This window comes from Sciurus vulgaris, assembly GCF_902686455.1.
Source record: "Sciurus vulgaris genome assembly, chromosome: 13".
Classification (NCBI taxonomy): Eukaryota; Metazoa; Chordata; class Mammalia; order Rodentia; family Sciuridae; genus Sciurus; species Sciurus vulgaris.
In genome coordinates this window covers 75,599,490-75,622,653 of record NC_136474.1, presented here as the reverse complement: position 1 = coordinate 75,622,653, position 23,164 = coordinate 75,599,490, and positions in this window count along the sequence as shown.

The window sequence follows — 23,164 nt, the reverse complement described above, 5'->3', positions numbered from 1 at the left end:
ATGCCTAAGATCCTTGGTACCTTCCCACAATCCAGAGCACTCTATCTGGAGAAGTCTGGTGAGGCTAGAAAAGAATCCTCATATCATCATTTTGGAATGTTCAGGAACTGGAAGACTTCTTCAAAGGACAAAATGCAAAAAAAAAAAAAAAAAAAAAAAAAAAAATCAAATTTCCAGATGACCTACTAGGGTCAGCAAAGATGATGCTTTAAAGAGAAAGGATAGTGTTGTGGCCAGGTCATAGGTTCTGATTCCTGTGTGCAGAGCAGATCTGCAAAGACCACTTGTTCCTCCCACTCCCAGCAACATGGACCAGTCGGAGCCGCAGGCCCTGATCTTCGCGGCAATAACTGTCAGAAATTCAGTTCCCTCAAAGCAGCCCTGCTGAGTCATATGGGATTTCTCTATGGACTGCTATAACGTGTTTACTGAAGGAGAAAACACACACCTACCGCATACAGAAAGGAGGCCCGATCACTTGGAAAGAGTAAGAGGAAAATTTTTGTTTCCAATACAGCATGTAAAGAATCTCTTTTTCATGTCCTTTAATGCATGTTTTTCCCCCCTTAGGGGAAAATCTATTGAAAGTCACATTTTCATAACTGGGTAGAAGTAAGCTCTCTAGAAACAACAAAATTCATTTCTTGGACATAATTCCTGCACTCTGATACTAAAATTGACAGGGAATTCAGGATAATGACAGCTAGCCCAGAAATTATGTCGGGCCAAACCAGAAAAAAAATGGGGTATTCAAAAGTGCCAACTTGGATGCTACACTTTCAGTGTGCTCAATTTTCAGTGAATTTTATAGAAAAAAAAAATGGAAAGCACACTCAACTACAAGTGAAAAGACTGAAGATCTAGCTTCTCTCTGCCAATAATAACCTTTGTGACCTTAGGAAAAAACCACTCACTGTCCCCAGAAATCATATACAATCATTTCCAGGTCTTCTAAATCTAAGTTTCTAATAGGTGGAAACTGAGGTTATAGAAAAAAAGTCTCAAAGAAATGATGAGTTTGACAGTAAAATGTTAATGACAAAAATCCATTGGCAATCATTTTATTAAGACTAAAATAAAATCTACTGTTGAATAAATATTTGTTATATGCCAAGTCTATATGTATCATCTGTAATCATCAACCTTATAAGGTAATACGATTATCCCTATTTTGCAGATCTGGGAATTGAAACCCACAGAATTAAAGTAAATTGCTCAAGACTTACATAATTATTAAATGTCAGAGCCAGGATTCAAACACAGGTCTAATTCCAAATTTTTGTCTCTTCTTTTTACACTAGCTAGTTGCTGATCATATTACTCATGATATAAAAATTCAAACAAAGAGGAGCAGGAAGCTTCTGAGACCTGTGTTGTGAAATTTTGAGAACTATGTTGGTGGCATGATAGAGATAGAGAGCTGATTGACAAAATGTGTGGCCATCACAGTGGGAGTGTGGCTGGAAGGTAGGCAAGAGCCCGTCATTACATGTTCTATCAATCCCCTTTGTGTCCAGATAAGGCCAAAGATTCTGTATCTCCCAGCAGAATATGACAGTGACGATTTTTCATTTTCAGATCATGGCTTTTGAGAAGTGCATGGAACTTTTACACACCCTCAGTGGCCCACAGTGAAGAACTCCAAGGCCACAGAGGATGTAAGCTGTGGTAGGAACCTGGATCCCTGAATCACCGTGTGGAGGAGCACAGCCTGCTCTCCAGGAGCACTCCCCTTAGACCATCACCTTTGTGAGCAAAGAGTATTTGTTACGAAAGATGCAAACATTCCAAGGTTTGTTTAATCATCTCGCATTTCCCTGAGATAGGGAATCAGATGAACTTTGCAGTAATTCTCTTATCACTTTGCCCCTATCTTCCTCTAACATCATGTTTCTCAATCTGTGTGTTAGGGAGAGATGAAGGAGTTGGGATAAAAGAATGAGAATGCCTTAAAGGAGAGAGGAAGTGGGTACTGACGTGGAGAATCAGCCCATCATGAACACATCCCATCTTGGTCATGATGTCTTGGTAATATGTAGCTATGGCCGCCTTCCCAACACCCCAGCTACACGTAGGGGGTGGAGGACGTTTGAAGACAATCACACCTTTGGAGCAACACTGTCAGTCTTTAAGTCAGTTTAATCCTCTGTAAGAAATATAAGAACCAGTTGAGCAATGTATTGATTGAACCTTAGATAAGCCTGGTTACTGTATTAGTTTCTTAGGGATTTTATAACAAATAACCACAAAATGGGTGGCTTAAAACAGAAGTAATCGTTCACTGTCCTGAAGGGCAAAAGTCTGAAATCAACATGGCTTGACCCTTCTGAGTGCTATCAGGAATCATTTGCTCAGCACCTGTCTCCTGGCTCTTGGCAGTTCCCAGGAAGCCTTGGCATCCCTTAGCTAATCGGCACATGACCCCGTGCTCTGCTCCATCTTCTTACAAGCTTCTTTTCCAAGTGTCTGTGTCCAGATTCCCCTCTTTATGAAGACATCCATCTGTCATACTGGACTTAGGGACCTCTCTAAACACACAAAACCTTATTTAACTTCATTACATCTGTAAAGACCCTATTTCCAAATAAGGTCATATTCCAAGTGTCCAGGGTTAAGACTTCAACATAGACTTTGAAGGGACCCAATGTATAACTGGCTTCCTATAACCTTGTTTCCTAAAACTGAGCTTTGTGCTCAGTCTTGGTAGAAGGTCAGATCTCATGCAGAGGTTCCAGCCCTACCTTCCTCTTATATTCTTACTGGAGCTTGAGTCTTGCCTCTAGAACCCATCAGAGAGACCCTTCCTGCCTGTCTCTGATACAGACCCCCTGTGTCCCCAGAGCCCAGCCTGTTGCTTCATACACTGTCATTCGCCATTCACTATCCCCCCCCCCATCACTAATGAACTGGACATTTTTGATAAACTGTCCCTATCACCACCCACTTCAGAGATCAGTGTCAGATCTGAAAAATTTACCTCCGATCTCCGGGAGGAAATTAGGAGGATACACATGAGATACTAGACCCAGCAGGCAAAGTTCCTCTAGGAAAGACCAGAACTTGCTACTGGAGTGGAAAATACATCTATGCACCAAGGAGTCTGCGTGTGGCTTGTGGAACTGGAGATGCAGCTACACATCCCCACTGGGTCTGGCAGCAGAACTGGATATGCTGTCACCAAAGGCCAAAGCAGACTGGTCAGAAATCCAGGATGACCAGGCCAGCTTTGGGAGAAGGTGGGTATCCGTCTGTTCGGATGGCAGTGGACGGGAGTCCGTTAAGGGCCACATAAAGCAACAGTCCAGATCTTCATATCTAATTATGTCCTCAGGGAAATCTGACATGAGGAGAGCTTCCTGCTTGAATTCTCATGTTCTTCTCCTTAGGACAGAAACCCTTTCCAAGGGATGGGCAGCCCTGAGCCCACAGGACAGGACAGGTAAGGGAAAAGAATTACACAGAAGCACTCAACCCACTCATTTTACAAATGAAGGATCAATCTCCCTACGCCAGCATGACCTAGTGAGGACAGTAATGTCACGTTTGTGGTTTCTTCCCTGCCCCATTGTTGAATAGGAACCAGGCCTGGATAGAGGCTCAGAGTCTCAGTTTGGAACACCTAGACCCAAATGTTAGGGAGGAGAAGAGCTAACCATTCCCCACTTCTTACTAGTAGGCGCTTCACCGCTGCTTCTACCTGGTTTTGGTGGGATCAGACTCCATCTCTACACTGTGTCAAAAAGGGTTTGGGAGCAACAACAGGACTAAGAAAAGACAGACCCTTGACCCAAGTGCCCCTACTCTCCAAGATGGACTCAGAGCTGAAGACTCCCCCAAATCCCAAACTGCAGCAACAGGAGGCCCTCAGAGGCTGCACAGTAATCATGCTCCATTCATTAGCCAGTCCAACCCCAAGGACAATCAGAGCCAAGGAATTTTGTCTTGTGTCGCTGAGGTGTTTAATCAATCAGCAGGACAAGTTTGTTAGCTTCTCCATCTCAGCAGGGACGGAGCTGTGCGCAAACCCTTCCTGTGAGGAGCTCTAGAAAAAATGAAAAAGAGAACGCAAGGAAAAAAGCCCAGCCAGCTGGGTCTGTGTCGATGGCGGGAAGGGGACCCTGTGGAACTGAGGGCTGCTCTTCCGAGGCAGGAAGGAGCTGGGCCAAGTCCCACCTGAAGTCTGGCTCTCTAAGTCCCTGAGATGACCTGCCACCTGCTCTTGAAAGCCATGTGATCTTGCTGGCTGGACCTGGGGAAGCGGGAGGTAGCATATCTAAAGAGGGGCTTCTTTACGCACCTGGTCCTTCTGCCCATCACAAGGACAGGCCCCCTCCCTAGGCTGCCAAGTCCCAGCAACCTCAGCATGGCCGAGGACCTTTGTGTCCAGTGATCTTCAGTTTCCAGCAGGCAGAGTTTTAAATGGATCACCCTTAACTCCCTGCCTAACTGATTTCATTTTTAACAAGCTTTGTTAAGCAGGTATTAGGGTAGGGGGATGCACTCCAAGGGCCCTGACCTTCTAGTCCAGCCTCATCATTTTTCAAAAGAGAAAATCTGGCTACCATGATAACGTGTTAAATATATGTGCCAGATAAACTATGCTATATAATAAAACATTAAAATCCATAACTTTTAAAATATTGAGTAGAGATCAAAAAAGTTGTACAGAAGCAGGTGATAGTTAAAACTACCCTGAAGTCCTTAAATGTAAAATGAGGGCACCACTATGGTTTGGATATGACTTGTCCCCCAAAGGCTTCTGTGGAGTGGTAGAATCTTTAAGAGGTGTGGCCCAGGAGAAGATAATTGGATCACTGGGGCTTCATCCTTACAAATGGATTGATGTTGATCCTGCGCGGTGGGTTGAGTTTCACAGGAATTGATTCCTTCTCACAATAACACACTGGTCTCTTGCTTCCTTGTCCACACAGGTCCCTTCCTATGGACAGTTCCCTTTCTACTTCTCTGCCACGCTGCAACCTAGCCAAAGGTCCCTTGCCAGGATTCCAGTGCCATGCTGTTTGGAACTTCCAGCCTCTAGAATCATAAGCTGAATAAATTTTTTTACTTTATAAAGTACTTTTCCTTGGGTATTTTGTTATAGCAACAACAACAAAAAAAATTAAGACAGGTACTGAATTATTTTCTAGGGCTTCCCTAACGAAGTGCCCTAACAAACTGGGTGACTTAACACAATAAAAAATGTATTCTCTTACAGTTCTAGAGGATAGAAGTCCAAAATCAAGGTGTCAACAGGGTTGTTTCCCTCTGAAAGCTGTGATGGGGAATCTGTCCCATGTTTCTCCCCTAGATTCTGGTGATGACTCATAGTCCTTCGCATCCTTTGTATTATAGATACATAACTCTAATCCCTGTGTTCAGGGTCACATGGCATTTTCCCTTTGTCTCTTCACATTGGCTTCCTTCCTTGCATGTCTTTCCTCCTCTTCTTATTACAATAGTTATATTGGATTTAGAGTCCAGCCTAATCAAATATGACCTCATTATCACTTGATTACATCTGCAAAGACCCTGTTTTCAAATAAGGTCACATTCATAGGTACCATGGGTCGGGACTTCACATATCTTTGGGGGACTACAATTCAACTCAGAACAGGCAGGAATATCTTTGTCTACTTACTCTTGAGCATAACAGATGTTCAGAGGCTTTGAAAAAGCACAGTATGAACACAAATTTTCAAACTTTACATACATACTTGGCATTTTTTAAAATCCTTTATCAACTATTTTCCTCAAAGTGTGTAAAGGTGAAAGATGTACTCCGAGCCCCACTCCAGCTCCTCCCTAGAATCTGCACCATTGCTTTCGAAACCCACGCTGTGCTAACGCTATGACCAGTGATGTCTCAGGAGTGATGTCTCAGGAGCTGCTCTCCTGAGGGCAAGTGGAACTTCATGTTCACAAACACAACTGGTGCTCAGCTGTCTTTCTGTAACAGTGAGGTCCTCATGTGTGTGTGTGTGTGTGTGTGTTGGGAAGGATTAGGAATCTAAAGAAGATTGGGGGCAAACGTGACATATGTTTAGAAATTCAAAAGATGGGAAAATCTTGGCCCCAGCACTCTTGTTACTTTTCCTCTAGTCTCCACCCTCCTGACTCTTTGCCTCTTCTCTTTAGATCACAGGAAAGCCTTGCAGTTTTGGTGATGAGGTGGTTGAAGTTTAGAGGCCACCCCACCCACTCAAGATTGCCCAAATTCTTACTGGCAAAAACCGGATTGGGGTCTACAATGTCTGATGCTCAGGCTCAAAGCTGTCTTTTACATAATTCAGCTCTGTAGAGAGCTAAAATTTGCAGAAATGTCATTGGAAAGAGAGGGTCTGGATGGTTCCATCCTGCTTTCTTCCCTGGGTGACTGATGCAAGTGGACCACAAAATTGGGCTTTCTTGTCCTCTGACCAGAAGTGGATTTGGCCAACGGAAACCATGGCAGGAGACATGGATGGCAGCAGAGGAGCAGGACTGGGCATTTGGTGCTCCACACCAGCCACACCTCCCAGCTGGAGTGGGACAAGCTGCCTTCCTCTTATGGAGATCACAGTTCCTGTCAGACAGCCCTCTCTTTATGGTATTCTGGAAGCTTCTTTCTCTTTATCTCTTCACACCTAAGGATGATCAGGTCTCTGCTATTATACTGCACATCTCTTATTGCTTCTGTCTTTGCAAATAGTCTTTTTTTTATTCATCTCTCCTCAAATTATTCAATTTGAGTGTCATCTGGTTCCTGACAGTATTTTAATGATATGAATCCTTACCCAGACCATGTGTGATATGCTTTAGTGTTCTTTATTTCATCCTTTTACAAATATATTGTTTCTCACTTTATTTTACAGCCCATCCCATAGTTTGGGAAATACCATTTGCCTTCATCGACAATAACTGAGCTTGTTGCTTTAACATAAACCAGTGCCCATCAATGGACACTTGCAATTGTTATTGCCTAGATGAGCCCCTGGCCAACCCAGCCTTCATGGACCTGCATCCCCTCCTCTGTACCTAGTCCTCTTTTGAAGGTTTTATCCTTATAACCAGCTTCTTCCAGCTCTGGACACTAGTTTCACCTAGTCCCTAAAGGCCCTGTAACGTGGCCTGAGTCTGAGTTCCCTAACTGGTATAATAATTTCCTAGGATTGCTGTGACAAATTACCAAAACCTGAGCGACTTAAAACAACACAAACTCATTTTCTCACAGTTTTGTGGGCCAGAAGTCTGAAATAAAAACACCAACAAGGCTGTGCACCCTCCAGAGGCTCCGAGGAGCCTGTCCTTTGTCTTCCAGCTTCTCAGGGCCCTGTATACATCTCTCCAGTCCTTGGCTCAACCTCACCTATGCTTCTGATTCTTTTTATCTGTGTTTCTCCTATAAGGACACCTGTTGGATTTAGCCATGCTCAGATAATCCAGGATGATCTTGTCTAAAAATCCTTACATTAACTACTATATCTGCAAAATGACCTTTTTCCAAATAAGGTCATTTTCACAGGGTCCATGGATGAAACATGGGCCTATCTTTCAGGGTTGCCATTCAACCCATTACACCTGATAACCTGATAAACCTATCAGATCCCCTATAGAGCTTGTTCCTATATGTTCAACTTGGACTGTGTCCAACCCAAGAGGCTGGTGGTTGCCTAAGTTAGTCACCATAGTTAAAGGACTGCTGGACGTCTGACCCAAATGGATCAGTACCTTTGGATAATAGTGCCAGAGATCAGGTTTCAATAACTGTTTTGAACTACAAATAACATTGTTTGTAGGCTCATTTTCTAGAAGCCAGTGTTTCGGCTCCAGCAAGACTCAACCATAATTTCTTGCTCTCCCAGACAACTGTGTGGAAGGCATCCCAAGGCATTAAACCACACTGCAAGCAAGATGGGCCCCCTTGCAGAATGGAGGCTGTTGTAAGGTCAGAGAAGAGTGAACAGAGACTCGAGGTGGCCTTGTTCTCTAATCAAGCACCACTTCTGACGTGATCTCAGAAACAGTGTAACATCCTTTTCAAATTTCCATAATACCTAAAAGAGTATCTTTTTTGGCCTGACTCTCAAAATTTCTGGGATTTATTGTCCTCAGACCTTGGGGGAAAAAAATCTCCCCGCAAAAATAAAAGTGCCTCTGGCTTCTTTCAAAGATCGTTTCTTTCAACTGGCAGCTCATACAAGTCTTTCTGCTGCTTCTCCTCTGTGGCATTGGAGCCTGTTCATCCTCTGTGCCAGCAACAGGGCTTTGCAAATCAGCCCACTGCATTTGTTTTTGTTCTGCCCATAAAGCACAGGCTGCAGACACACAAAAGGCTGACGTTCGCATGAGTTCTTATTCTATATCACACTGTTTATATCTCAGAATGAAAAAAGCTAATCTAAGATTTTATAATCCAAATAATCCACTTTGCATTTATTGTACATTGGACCCAGAGTTTCTGATAATGAACACAGACTGCCAAGTAATGGCAAGGGCAGATGATACCAGGCAGAGGCTTTGGGATGCTTGGCAGTTGAAGAAAGCCGTGGTTTCTGCAGGGCTGAGTCAGGTGGTCAAACTAGTGAGGAAACCTCTTCCCCTTCCCTGTGGAATTCAGACCACGTGTCCCTGCCACCATCACATGTGACAACTGTTGATGAAAAGGACTTGACAATTTCCATAAAGAAATTGGCTTACCAAACTCAGAAGGTCAAGGTCATATGCTTTTTCTCATGTATGGAAGCAACAGAGGAAAAAGGAAAAGAAAGGTTGGGGGCGATGAGGAGCTTATGAAAATCAAAAGGGGTCAGTTAAGAAAGGAACCTGGAGTGGAAGGCAAGTGAGATGGGAGATGTACTGGGGAGTGACATTGGCCAAATTTTATTGTTATATTGCATGAATGCGTGACTATGTAATGGCAAATCCCATCGTATGTACAGCTATAATGCGCCAATAAAAAAATCTGGAAAGAGAAAATTAAATAAATAAACAGGTTGCCTTAAGGCAGTCGTCTTCCCTCCATAAAAGGTGTAATTCCCCTGGGACCTGCATCGTTCTCCTTGAAGTTCTTACATCTGCTCCCCACAGCTAACAACAAGGAGTGGTACAAGCAATACAGTGGGAACGAGGTCGCCTTTGACGTCTGAAGCTGGATTTGACCCTGGACTTCTTACCTAGGGAACCTGGACTAGCCACTTAAGAGCCATCTGAGCCTCAATTTTCTTATTGTAATCTAGGAATAATAGCCAGCCTTCGGTCTTGGGCTTGCTATGAGAGTTAAATGGGAATATTCAATAAATATTTACCAAGCAGCAGATGTGTGCCAGGCAATGTCCTAACATTAGGGGACGTCAGACAAAAGTAGCCTTGTTCGCAATGAGATTTCATTATAGTGATAGACGCTAGATGATAAACCGTAAACAGAGCAAATAAAATTATGTTGGATGTTAAGAGACAGCATTTTGCCAACTATATTTCAGAGTCAATATTGGTAATTTGTCATGCTATTTTCTTCCCATCTCACTTCCTTTCCTCATCACTCTTTCTCAAAGTATTCATTCACTCTTATTCATCCATTCACTTACTTGTTCAACAAATATTATCTAATTGTTGGTTATAAACAAGGCAAGGAGAACAGAAATACAATAACATCAGCTCTGCTCTCAAGAGTCTAGCAACACAGCAAGGAGACAAATAATTCACAGATAAGTACCACTGCGAAGGAATAAGGACCACAAATGACATTACATGCAAACTCCATGGGAACCCTAAGAAGTAGTTGTCTGAGTGTCTCCTAAGGGAGAATGACCTTCAGACAAAGGGAGGACCCTCAATCCAGATGTGCAGATGTACAAGAGCATCTCAAACGGTGGAAACTGCAAGATGGTTCAGGAGAAATTGAACAGCTTAGGATGCTGAGAGAGTAGGTGTGCAGGAGAGCACAGTAGGACCTACAGAATGGCAGGCAGGCAAGCAGCAGTCCATGTTGGCTGGAAAAGTCATTATGAGAGCCATCAGTAGGGTGGCAACTGGGCCACGGGCAAAAATGAGATTGTCCAAGGAAAGCGAATGGGATCATAGAAGGGGAGAGGGACATAAAAATTAAACCACTGGGAATATACAAATTGAATGAAAAAGCAGAGAAAAGGTTATTTCTGATGGATGTTTAAGAACTAGTGTCAAGAGAGGCAGGAAATGACCTGAAAGGAGATGGAACTGCAGGGAAACAGCACCAGGTGAGAATTCATAGCACCTATTGGATTTGGCATTTAGGTAGTATCTGGTGCCCTTAAGCAAAAGCAGCTTGAGTGTCAATGGTAGAAGCCTGATTTGGGAAGTTTAATGATGAAATCGAAGATTAAAATATGGATACCATGAGAAACAGTGTTCTCAAGAATTGAATATGAGGAAGAAAAGCATCTTATCAGGTGGATACCCAAGAAGAGAGAGGTTTTCCAAAACAGAGAGACCTGAGCATATCCACAGACTACAATGGAAAGGGAGGGATTACCAAGGCAAGAAAAGGAGAGAAGGATGAAAAGAAAATAACTTCATGCTGCTCTTCAGGAACCCTGGAAAATCATGGAAGTGACTCAAGGTCCCTCTGCCTACTTCTTCTACCACGCCTGAACTAATGTGTCTACTCTTTTGCTCAAACCTGTTACACAACTGCTGTCCCCTAAAAACACATTGGCAAAAGCCCTAATGTCAGGTTGTAGTAAAGACAGAGGTCTCTTTGTGGTGCAGAGACAACGGGCCAAGATGAACAGGTTCAACAGACATGACGACAACCTCCAGACAAGAAAGAAGAGAGCTATGTGAAATAAGTCTGTTTCCATAGCCTCTAGTGCTGCCTAAGCGTCGTAGGTAGGTAAGGCGTGTTCTGGTTTGGATTTTAAATATCTCCCAAAAGGTTATGTGTTGAAGCTTTGTCTCCAGTTGGTGATGCTACTGGGAGGTGGTATAGACTTTAGGAACATAGTAGAGGAAGTAGGTCATTGAGGAAATGACTCTGAAGGGAATTTGGGGACCCACAACCCTTCCTCTCTTTACTTCTTGGTTTCCATTTGGTGAAGAGCTTTACTCTGCCACGTGTTTCCCTGCCACGATGCTCTCTGCCTCTCCTCAGGCCCAGAAACAACAGAGCCAAGTCACCATGGACTGAAACCCTCTGAAACCAAGAACCAAAATAAATCTTTCTTCCTTGAAGTTGATTCTTCTCGGGTATTTTATCACAGCAATGGAAATCTGGCTAACACACTATGAGCTCAGTGGGAAAATACCAATTAAAAAACCACAGTCTTTCTGGCCAGAAGAACCTAAAAGTTGATTCTGGAGAATTATGACTGTCAAAGGTGGGGTGGGAAATCCCAAAAGAAAGAGAGTCAGAAATGTGGTCTCTACATTCTATCTACACACATTGCCGTCTGACCTCTGATTCCTACATTTGCAAAAAAGACTCAAAGCAGCTCAGTTAAAGATAAAAGATCTAAACCAAACTCAGAGGTAATTCATGAGAAAGTAAGTTCACTGTACAGGGCCAGCCAAGATAGGTGCTGGCTAAAATTTAAAAAAAAAAAACCATCATTCAAAAAAAGCGACAAGATCCAAAATCTATACAATATTGTCTTTGTAATATTAAGCATGTAATCCAAAATTACCCAGCAAGAAGAGCCCTCCAAAATGGTACACATTCTCAAAAGGAAAGAAAATCTAGTAATACTGTTCCTGATTCTGCTGAGTTCAAACTGGCAGACAAGGATTGTAAAGTAGCTATGATAACTGTCTTCAGTGAAATAAAATAAAATTTGCTTGCAGTGACTGCAAAGACAGAAAATCTCAAAGGAAAAATAGGATTACTACAAAAGAAGCAAATAAATATTTTAGAACTGAATTCCAGAACTGGAGCAAATACGGTTGCAAGGTTTTTGAATTCTCTGTGTAGTGCTACAATTTTGCTTTAAGAAATTATAAAAATAGCATATATTATAATCCTGGAGCAACTGCTACTTAAAGATGCAAAAAAAAAAAGTATATCTAAAAGCAATAGGAAAAGTAAAATAGAATTCTAAAATATATCCTAGTAATGGAAAATGGCAAGAAGGGAAGATCAGAGGGGCAAAAACAGAAGAGACAAGTACAATAATAATTAAATAATTAAATGTAAGCTCAAATGCAACCAGATCACTATTTAGTGCAATTATTAAAAAATAGAGTAAACACTCCAATTAAAAGAACTTGTCAGAATAGATTAAAAAGGAAACAAAACCTAACTGTATGCTACCTACACAAGATGTGCTTTAAAAATGAATACAGAGATAGGCTAAAAGTAAATGGAAGAAAAGAATATACACATCAGGCACAGGCGCAGCCCAGTGGTGGAGCACGTGCCCAGTGTGTGCATAGCCCTGGGTTTAATCCCCAGCACTGTAAAAAAAAAAGAAAAGGAAAGGAGAATGAAGAAGAAAAAGCAGATGCATGCATTAAGTAAATGGTAAGTATAAAAGGACAAGGATAGTAATATAACAGTTATGTCAAATAAAATAGATTTAAGGAAAAAGTATCACCAGACACAAAAGTGACAACTCTTCATGTTAAAAAAATACTTCCAAAAAGAAAGATTTAATCATAAATATGTTTGCACTTAAGATTTACCATGCAAAAAGAAAAAAAATTGACAGAATTAAAAAAAGAAATAGGCATTTCCAGAATCAGAGTTGCAAACTTTAACACCATTCTCTGAATAGCTGCTAAAAGAAACTATACAAAATAGCAGCAAAGACACAGAATAGCTGCACAGTACCATCAACCCACTTGACTTAATTGATATTTAAACAACACTAAACCCAGCAAAGGCTCATTTATATTCTTTACAGGTGCACATGGAACATTCACAAAAATAGATTAGTATGTGTCTGACCATAAAACAAGTCTCAATAAATGCAGATTAAAATAATACAAAGTGTGTGCTCTGACCAAAATATGACTAAATTAGAAATCAGTAACAACAAAATAATTGAGAAAAGTCCAAATCGGTAAAACACTGTATTTCTAGATTAAGTAACTCACTTTTCAAAGAAGAAATCATAAGGGAAACAAGAAAATATTTTGAACTGAATAATAATGAAATCATCATTCATATCAAATTTGTGGGATGCAGCTAAATCAATGCCTAAAAAGAAATTAATAGCTATCTTTAAATACCTGTGTTTAAAAAAATAAGAAAAACCTAGAATCAGTGACCTGAGATTTCACCTTATGAAAGTACAAAAACAAGGGCAAACTGAACTCAACATAAGTAGAGAGAAGAAAAGAACAATTAAATAAAGAGTAGAAAATAATTTTTAAAAAAGAATATACAATAAAAAAGAAAACTGAACAAAGCCTAATTCTTTGAAAAAAAATCAATAAAATTGGTAACCCTCAATAGACTGAGCAAGAAAAAAATAAAGACACAAATCACCAGCATCAAGAATGAGAAGAAACAGATAACTAGGGAACCTGTGGACATTCAATGATAATAAGAGAATGTTTTGTACAACTTTAGGCCAACAAGCCTGACAACCCAGATACATTGGGCAACTTCTTTTAATAACACAAATTATGAAAATTCACCCAGGATGACAAAGGTAATCTTAACAGTCCTATGTCAACAAAAGAAAATTGAATTCATAATTGAACCCCTTCCCATAGAAAAAACTCCAAGCCAAGATAGTCTAGTGTTTTGTTTATTCGTTTGTTTGTTTGTTTTTGGTACTAGGGATTGCACACAGGGGCACTTAACCTCTGAGCCACATCCCTAGCCTTTTTTATTTTTTATTTTGAGACAGGGCATTGCCAAGTTGCTGAGGCTAGCTTCAAACTTGTGATGTTCCTGCCTTGGTCTTTCGAGCCGCTATAATTACAGGCATGCACCTCCGTACCCAACTATGGTATTTTTATTCAACAAATATTTAATAAATAACATCCACCCCCCACACACACTATTTCAGAAATAGAAAAACATCAAGATTAACCATGGCAAAGGATGGCAACTATGGAGAAAGCCGTAGACAGAGAACACGCAGTGAAAGACACCACAAGCAATGGATTCTTATTCTCAAAAAAGCAGCAAAAGCAGTATTTGATAATACGAGATTGAGAATTTTCCAAAACTGATTAATTTCATAAGCCTAGGGGGCTCAAGTCATCCAGGACCATTCTAATCCAATTTCAAGGCTTAAGGTTTTGTGGTCCACCCAGAGGCCTGGAGCCCAACTGTGGTGCCTGCGAGAGCTGTTTTATTTTCAATTAACTCCTACTTACCAGAGTGACATCCTTGGCAGGTGCTGGATTCCTATATTTTTTTCTCTCTAGCCTCAGAAAGCTGCCAAAGCATAGCTCAGACATGCAGATGTCATATTAGCTAGAGACAATGAGAAAAAAGAAAACAGATGATAGATAGATAGATAGATAGATAGATAGATAGATAGATAGATAGATAGATAGATAGATAGATAGATGATAGATAGATAGATGATAGATAGATAGTTATGTTATGGTTTGGATGTGAGGTGTCCCCAAAAAACTCACATGTTAGACAATGCAGGAAGGTTCAGAGGAGAAATGATTGGGTTGTGAGAGTCTTAACCAAATCAGTGATTTAATCCCTGATGGGGATTCATTCTCATTCTCTCTCTCTCTCTCTCTCTCTCTCTCTCTCTCTCTCTCTCTCTCCTTCCTGATGATGTGAGCTGCTTCCCTCTGACACTCTCTCCTGCCATGATATTCTGCCTCACCTCAAACCCTGAGGAATGGAGCCAGCCTTCTATGGACTAAGACCGCTGAAACCATGAGCCCTCAAATAAACCTTTCCTCCTCTACAGTGGTCATTTAGTCACAGCAGTGAAAAAGCTGACTAAAACAATATGTGTGTGTGTGTGTGTGTGTGTGTGTGTGTGTGAGAGAGAGAGAGAGATTTATCCCCCACCCCAGCAAAGAGGGACTTGGCTGCTTGTAATTAGAGAGCTGGTCATAAAAATGTTAGAAGAACTGGAGAAACAAAAAAAAAAAAGGATGACACCCAGGGATCAGAGAGCTGCTTCATCCCCTGGGTGTAGCCCCCTCCCCAATCCACACGATTGCAGCTGCTTCTTTCACTGTCATTGAAACAGACTCCATTTCTCATCAGAAGCTCGGGAATTAGCCCCTGGAAGCTGCAGAAATGGACACCAAACTGTTGGAGCCTACAATAAGTCAATGTCAGAACTAGAAAAATAGCAGCCTAAGAGCATCAGGAGCAAACCTATAATTCTCCCAAGTCAGATTTACTGTCCTGTTGCAATGAGGGAAACTCTAGAGGAACCATGGAGCATCTCCCCAAATAGCAGGGGAAACGGACTTATTGCAGGACTGGGGGAAAGGATGAGTTTAGGCGACACTTAAGTAAAGCAACGTTTGAATCGACTCAAAGCCAAGGAAGGCTGAGAAAAGGGTTTGATGGCGTGTCCAGACTGCAAAGTGGGTTCAGGATCCTGTTTTCTTAGAAACCCCAAAGTTAAGATGAACGTGGAACATTGTGTCCAGAAATCACTTACCTGGAATTGTGTGGGGATTAGATTTCACGGCTGCTTTTCTCTGTCAGAGTGGCTAAGACCCTTCAGGCTAAAATGAGATGTCATTTCAAATCAGAAAGGATGTGAGAGAAAAATATTTTCCACTGAGTAAGAAAGCAGTAGTAATTGAAAGAAGGCGGAGCAGTGCTTTACAACACAGGATGGCCCTGGAGAAATCTTGCTTCCCTTTGGCTTTGCAGGTGGCTTTCTCTCTGGCCACTGTCCTAACCTGATGAACGGCAGGATGTGTCTCTACAGCCTCAGTCAGGATTGATTTTTACCTGTGCATCCCTCCTTTAACCTCCCACCAGTGTTGCCCTTTGCCAGAGCCTGACTGGAACTCAGTTCGCAAGGGAGCCTGGGAAATGCCGCTCTGTCCCCTTGAGACACAGAGCAGACGGAAATGGAGCAGAGAGCCAAAAGGAAAACAACCCACAGAAGGTACCTCTGCGAGTTCAGCAAATGTCCTCAAGAACAAAGTGCCCTCGCATGATGATCTCACCTCTCTAGTCTCTCATCGCTACCAAGATCTTAGCTGTTGTTCCTAACCACCTTTTTAGTTCTTCAAGGCTTCAAAGAAAATGACTTTTAAATTTTTCCAGCTATTTTAGTTACTGAATGGAAGGGTTATTTCAGTAAAATTATCTAGTTCACCATTACCCACCCCCTTCACTTTCTGTTCCATCTTGTACATTTTCTTTCAAACTAATCTTTCTAAACTCAACTCTGATAGTGTCACCGCCCTGGTCAGCTATCTTAAATTGCTATCTCCTGAAAAGTCCGACTTTTTTTTCACCTGTTGGTCACAGGTGACTCAATAATCCACATTTACTGTAACTCCACATTCTTTGCTTCTACTTCCTTATAGGAACAGGCTAAGTCACTTCTATAGGGCCCAGGTTCAAGCCACAGCTATGAGACTATGGTCACCCCACAAGAAACCCTCCAATGAACAAGTCTTGAGACACTTTCCAAGATTGTCATCAAGCACCAAGATTCCTGCATGTACACTGGTGTCACAAATACATTATTGCAGACACCACCCTGTTTCAGGTGGCAAATACTCAACAGGAAACAGTTGCGACCAAAAATGAGAAATCGCTAACTTAACAAAATCACAGAAAATATGTGAACAATCCTATTCTAAAGGAAAATTAGGTCCAGGGGAAAGAACACCAACACCATATTCACTGTAAGTTCTCTTTGCCTTTGACTTCTGTTGCCTGTCCTCAAGGGTAGAATTCTAAGCACCTCTGTCCACTGTATCTTGAGATTGGAGTCAACAAAGATAACACAGGCAAGCACTTGATTGACCACTTTACTCACATAGGAAAAAAGAGCAAGATCAGCTTCCATAGTGGGTGTTACTATTCTGAGGCCAGCAGGTCCCTCCTGGCAGCCCAGGCAGGGCAAATGACCTGCACAATACACCCCTCTGGGCTGGAGCAGAGGAGCCCCATCCCCTCCCCACAGGAAACAGTACAGTGGTGAGGTCTTTCAGTTGCTATGTGACCATTACACACAAAGCAGAACAAGGGAGTACACGTGGAGGCAGAAACAGGAAGAAATTCCCATACAAGGTGATAAGCCCAGGACAGGCTGTGAGGACTCTGTGTCTTTGTAAGGGAGTGTTTCAGACCCAAGGTCCACTCTTATGCAGCCCAGAGGAGGTCAAAAACTAAGAACCTAAGCCTGCTTTCTTGACAACTTCATTCTTGCAGGCCAGCTTCTTCAAAGCAGAAAGTGCAGGCATGGGCAACCCTGGGCACAGGTCCTTGCAGCAGCAAATGGGGACTCTATCCCAAGCTCATCGGAAAACTGAGGCCTGTGTTTGACCCTGTTTGGTACAAATGCCCATTCTTGAGGCCCTGGAGTCCCTGTGTCCAGGCGTAGGAATCCAACAACTGACCTAACGTGAATTATAAGACCATCCTTGAGACCACACTATGAATGATGCTGCCAGGGACATGCATCCCCTCCTCTGAGACTTAGGGGTGAAGTATATGTACTGCCTGTCTCCACCCCAAGAACTGCATGGAGTGGGAAAAGGGGCTTAAACAGTCTCCTTCTTACTGATCTGAGCAGAAATTCACAAGGCACGTCCACTACGCAGGCTCCTCCCTATGGCCCAGGTTTTCTTTCAGGCTGGCTCTGACTGACTCGGATGGTGTTACAACCGACTCAAGCCAGGTCCCCACAGAGCTCAGCACACATGCATGACTGCTCTAGCAATGGTCATAACATTTCCTGAATCTCCTTCATCGACACAAAGACTATTTAAAATCATTTTTTTAACATCCAGGATTTTAAAGCAGAAGGCTTTTCTGTGGGATCAGTAAACAGGATGCCATAGCATTAGCTTCCAAGTTCCCTCTCCACAGGCCAATACAAGAGTCAGACATTCCTTACAGACACATTTTCAAACGTGTGAATTCTTGAGTTCATGGAATGCTGATGTCACTCATCCTGGGATCTGAGATGAGTGCAGAATACCTCCTAAGGTCTGACATCGGAAGCTCTGAAGGTCGAGGACAGGCAAAATGTCTGGATTCTATAAAGGAACCAGCCACTAGCAAACAATGGCATTAAGAAGATGAGAAAAAGAAAAGATGAGAAAGCCACAAATAAGTTCAAGGAATTGTTCAAGCATGAGAGAAGTAGGATCCCATAGAAAATAACAATAAGACAGAACAATAAATTTTGTATAATATAGTTCCGAAACCTAAATTCTAGTTTCCACACACTCATCAGTTGTGTGTCCTCTGGGCAAGTCACTTTCCTTGTATTAATTTGCCAGGGCTGCCATAACAAATACCACAGACTGGGTGGCTTAAATGAGAGACATTCATCACTTCAGAGTCCTGGAGGCTCAGAGCCCATGACTATGGTGTCAGCAGCTTTGGCGTCTGGGGCCTCTCTCCTTAGCTTGCACACAGCCACCTTGTACTGCTTCTTCCCATGGCCATCTCTCTATGCATGAGCACCCTTGGAATCTCTTTTTGTGTCCAAGTTCCTCTTCTCAAAAGGGAACCAGTCATATTGACCTCATTTTAACATAATTTTTAAAGACCTTTAACTTGATCTTTAAAGGCTTTATCTCTAAATATAGTCACATTCTAAGGTAGTGGAGACTAGGGCTTCAATTCATAAATTTGGAGGTACATAATTCAGATCATAACACTTCTCATTTGCAAAATGAGAGAATGGTGAGCTAATGGAACCCACCCAACAAAGAAAAGAACATTTTGCATACAACCTTAGGAGGCCTGGGCATTCCTTAAATTTCACCCTTGGTCTCTTGAAGGGCTAAATAACTTCCCCTCAAAGTCTAACAATATGATCCTGTGATTTCAGAAATAGAGAAATCAACTGAGAACTGTGATTGTGGACAGATAAAGAATAAAGAGGCTACCGTAGTAAGTCAAAGTGTGAGTACTGGAAATGATTGAGAGGTGGTTGTTTTGGGAACCAGAGGCTTCACCTGGTTAACCACATAACTCAAACACTATATCCTTAGAACTGTGTTCTCACCTCCATTATAAGTTTTACCTGTTCAGGAACAGCTGTTCAAAGGTGGACCCCACATGTGCCAATTAGAAATGATACTAGCCAGATTGTGGGCAAGCACTTCCTGCCTGTGGGTCAGCCCTGATCCTGATGTGAACAAGGGTGTGTGAGCTCAGGACACAGGGTGATTTTTATTAGAGTGCACAGTTCAGTGTCCTTACGTTTGGTGCAACTCAAAATGTATTTTTTTAAGTTATTCGTCATTCAGTAAAATTGAATCCATATGGTTTTAATTTATGAACAATTGACTAATTAACAAATTGTATGATGAGAATAAGTTAATGTCCTCAAACTTTTCCATCTTTGAGGCTTGTTTCTTCACTTATTTTCCTTAGAAACAAAAAAGACTTATTATGCAAAAATAAATAACTAAATAAGTTAAAGCCAACCCTGAACTCCATATGGTCTTAATCTGTCAAGCTCTAGGGGAGCTCAGGGTGTGTGTGTGTAGGCAAATGCCTTGCCCATAGGGGAAAGGGTTTGTGACCTAAGATAGCCCATGTTTTTCCCTTTTTAGGAATGGATTCCTACACTGCCTTTGACTTTCAGTCCTTACCTCCAGAATCATCACATCTAATTTTTCATCCAACATACTTGGTGGTTTACAAAGGGCATTCTCATCCATTACCTCACTAAATTCTCAGTAAAATCCCATGAAGTCATCACCTCTCATCAACAATTTTATTCCTATTTATTAGAGGGGAACTGAGGCTCAGAGAAGTTAGATGTCCTGCCCAAATGTTCAAGTGTGATAGCCAGCCTCCAAGATGGCCCCCAAAGATGCCTTTCTCCTGGGTTATAAAAAGACTGTGGCTATGGTCTTGAGAGCCCAACACCCCCCCAATACCACCACCCCTCCACACTCAGTCTGAAGGAGGCCAACCATCCTGAGGGCACTTGTTCAACCTGAGAGGACCCTGTAGTGAGGAACTGAAGTCTCCACCCAACAGCCAGCAAGGAATTGAGACCTGCCAGAAACCATGTGAGTGAGCTTGGAAGTGGATCCTTTAGCCCCAGTTAAGCCTTCTGATAAACACAGCCCTGGACAATGGCTCAACTGAGGCCTCTTTAGAGACTCTAGGCCAGGACCACTCAGCTACATCTTTCCTACATTCCTCATTCTAATACCTGTGAGATAATGTATGTTGTTTTACACTATTTCTGTTTCAGGGCCACATATAAACAGATAACTAATACCAAAGGCATCAGTTGTGTTGCACAATGGTGTGGCACAACAGTGATATTGTGTGTGCTCTATCATCCCCAGGTGGTGACATGCTCATGTAAGCAGCTTTAAATCTAAAACACCCTCGTCTTAGATTATGGGGTCACTTAGAGGAGAAATAAGCAAGTTTTGCACTTGACCATACAGAACACACTAGACCTTTATAAAGGATTTTTTTTTTTCATTCTCAAGAGCTTTTCAGTATATCTCTTTGATCTTTACAAAATAATCTGAAGCCAGAACCAATCCTGGCCTTTGAAGTCCACCCTCTGGGCCAGCCCTCAACTGCTACCAGGGCTTCAACTTGCCTTCAAGGCCTCCTCCTTCTGAGAAGTTTGATTATAGCTTCCTTTTTAGTGTTTACCTAAGAACCTCTAAATCATCTATGCACCAGCTCATCTCAGCTTTATCTGCTAGAGTTTAGGACCAACTGTGCTGCTGATGGCATTCTGAACCAAGGATGCTCAGCAGGCATCTCTGAGTCTGATAAGCAAGGGGCTGCTATACCTTTGGGTTAGGACTTTTACACCTCACTTAGGAAGCCCTCCATTCTGGTCAAATGTATCTCCTCGCTGTTCTACCAGTCCCAGCATCTGGCCTCTGTGCCCTTTTATATTCCTAAAATGTGACTATATCATTCACTCGTCCCTCTCTCTATCCCATTAGAAATCTATTCTCTACTCAAAGCTTACCAGAAACCTAAGAAGATTGTCCTGATCACTGTATGTCAGTCCTTACAGGGTTCTTCCTTCCTTGGAATTCAGTGACCCATCCCATGTTATCTGTTTTGGTGGGAAGTTATCTTCTCTCCATAAGAACTGAAACTCCTTGCAAGGAGGGAGCACACACTGGAACAACCCAGGCAAGCCACTCCATGGGGCGCATGGTGTTATCCCTCTGGGAGGAATTCAGAGAGTACTACTGATTATCTAATCAATTGGGAGACTCATTAGTGTCTTCCCAGCCCCAACACAACCAATAGATTTTCTTATATGACACGAAGGTCTAGCTCAAGTCTTGAGCCTCCTAGACTGGATTGTCCTTGGGCTTCTGGTCGACATGCCCATCCTGGTCTCTACACCCTCATTACTTTTTAGAGAAACTGCCTTGCCCACAGCCCATGAGAGGAATGGTTCTATATACCGCATGGCACCTGGTCACCACTGATTGGACCCAGGGTGGATGTCTGACTCAAACTGGACTTCCTCTTCTCAAAGATGTGGAGGAATGAGACAGTTTGGCAACAGGAGACACAGGAAATAAAAGGTCCGCTTAACATTGCACCAAAACAATTCAGAATTATGAGGGAGCAGAATACGCAAAGCTAAGTAGAAGAAACCAGAAAGAGGCAGGGGAATGGAGCCAGTACCAGCAATGAAACAGCAGTGAGCATCTCTGAGGTCTTGTGGGATGAGACTGTTGCCTGACTTGCCCTGGCTTGCCTGCAGCCTGACGGAACATCACCTCCTCTCCCCTCGGTAGTCCTTCCAAAGCCTCCCTTTATATCTGGACTAGTCTGATATGTTTTTGTTCCTTGCAAACAATAAGGCCTGAGTAAAACAATGCCCAATATTTATAAACAGTTAAACAGGGAAAAGGGTGAGCAATTCAGACTCATATTGACTCAGAACTCATAATCACCTTCGGGCCACAAATCATACCTGTGTCATGGATCTTAGCACCTGATAAATGTTCCTATTTTACAGATGAGGAAAAAAACAGCCAGAAAGAAGAAGGGACTTACCCCAGATCACACAGCAAATGGCAAAACCTGGTTAGGCCGCAGGTCCCTATGTCATGCAGGACTTTTCTAGTACTTTGCCATCAGGAAGTCTGTCCTTACACGGTTTCCAGTGACTTCCCCAGAGTGAGCAGAACAGGGCACTCTCAGGCCAGAACTAAAGGGAAATAGCAAAGCTCATCAGTGTGGCCCCGCCCCCTACCTCACCAATGGATTTTGGAGAAATTTTGCTTAGATTTCAGGCAATCTAAAGTAAAAGATGAGAGAAATGCTGATGCTGCATTTCTTTAAAGAGCTGGTCAGAGATACCAAAGAGAGAAACGAAATGAGGTTACTGGCTACTCAGTTGAAAATACAATTCATACGCATCTTAAGAGGACATCAGGAGGGAATGTTTATCAATTTTCCCATAAAAATATGAGATCAGTCTGTTAATGAGAGAAAAAATATTGCAATTTCTCAGAGCAATTGTGCTGAGTCAGCTGAATTGCATTCAAAATGCCCTTGTTATATATATATCCTTACTATAACATACTCACTCAGTAATTTAGTACTTGAGACCATCAAAATTATTTTGTGTTACAACAGATTAGATTGCCAGTAATGGAAAATGTATCTTTACTGGTCCCTCTCCTCATGCACTATAGTATCTTAGACATTTTAATATCATTGCCATTAAATGAAAATGTCCTTAAAGTATGTTTACTAAGATTTAAGTCATCTAAATGTTTCCGAAAAATGAAGGTGGGAAAGGCAAGTCATTAGAAAACGCCAAGAGGGTACTAGGGAAAGAGAAATGGTCCCGAAATTATTCAGTGATAAACAGGCCCAAGGACCAACAGAGAAGATTCTGGAAGGATCCTTGAGAAGGAAAAGACTCCTAATGTCAACCGTGATGACACTCACTACTAATACTTATTGAGCATCTACTGTAGGTTCAGCAGTACGTTCAGCACTCTCATGCACTGCTTCACATAATCCTCATCAGAACCCTCTGAGGTAGGTGATATCACTTTTATTTTCCCCATTTTATAGATTAGAAAATACAGATCGTGG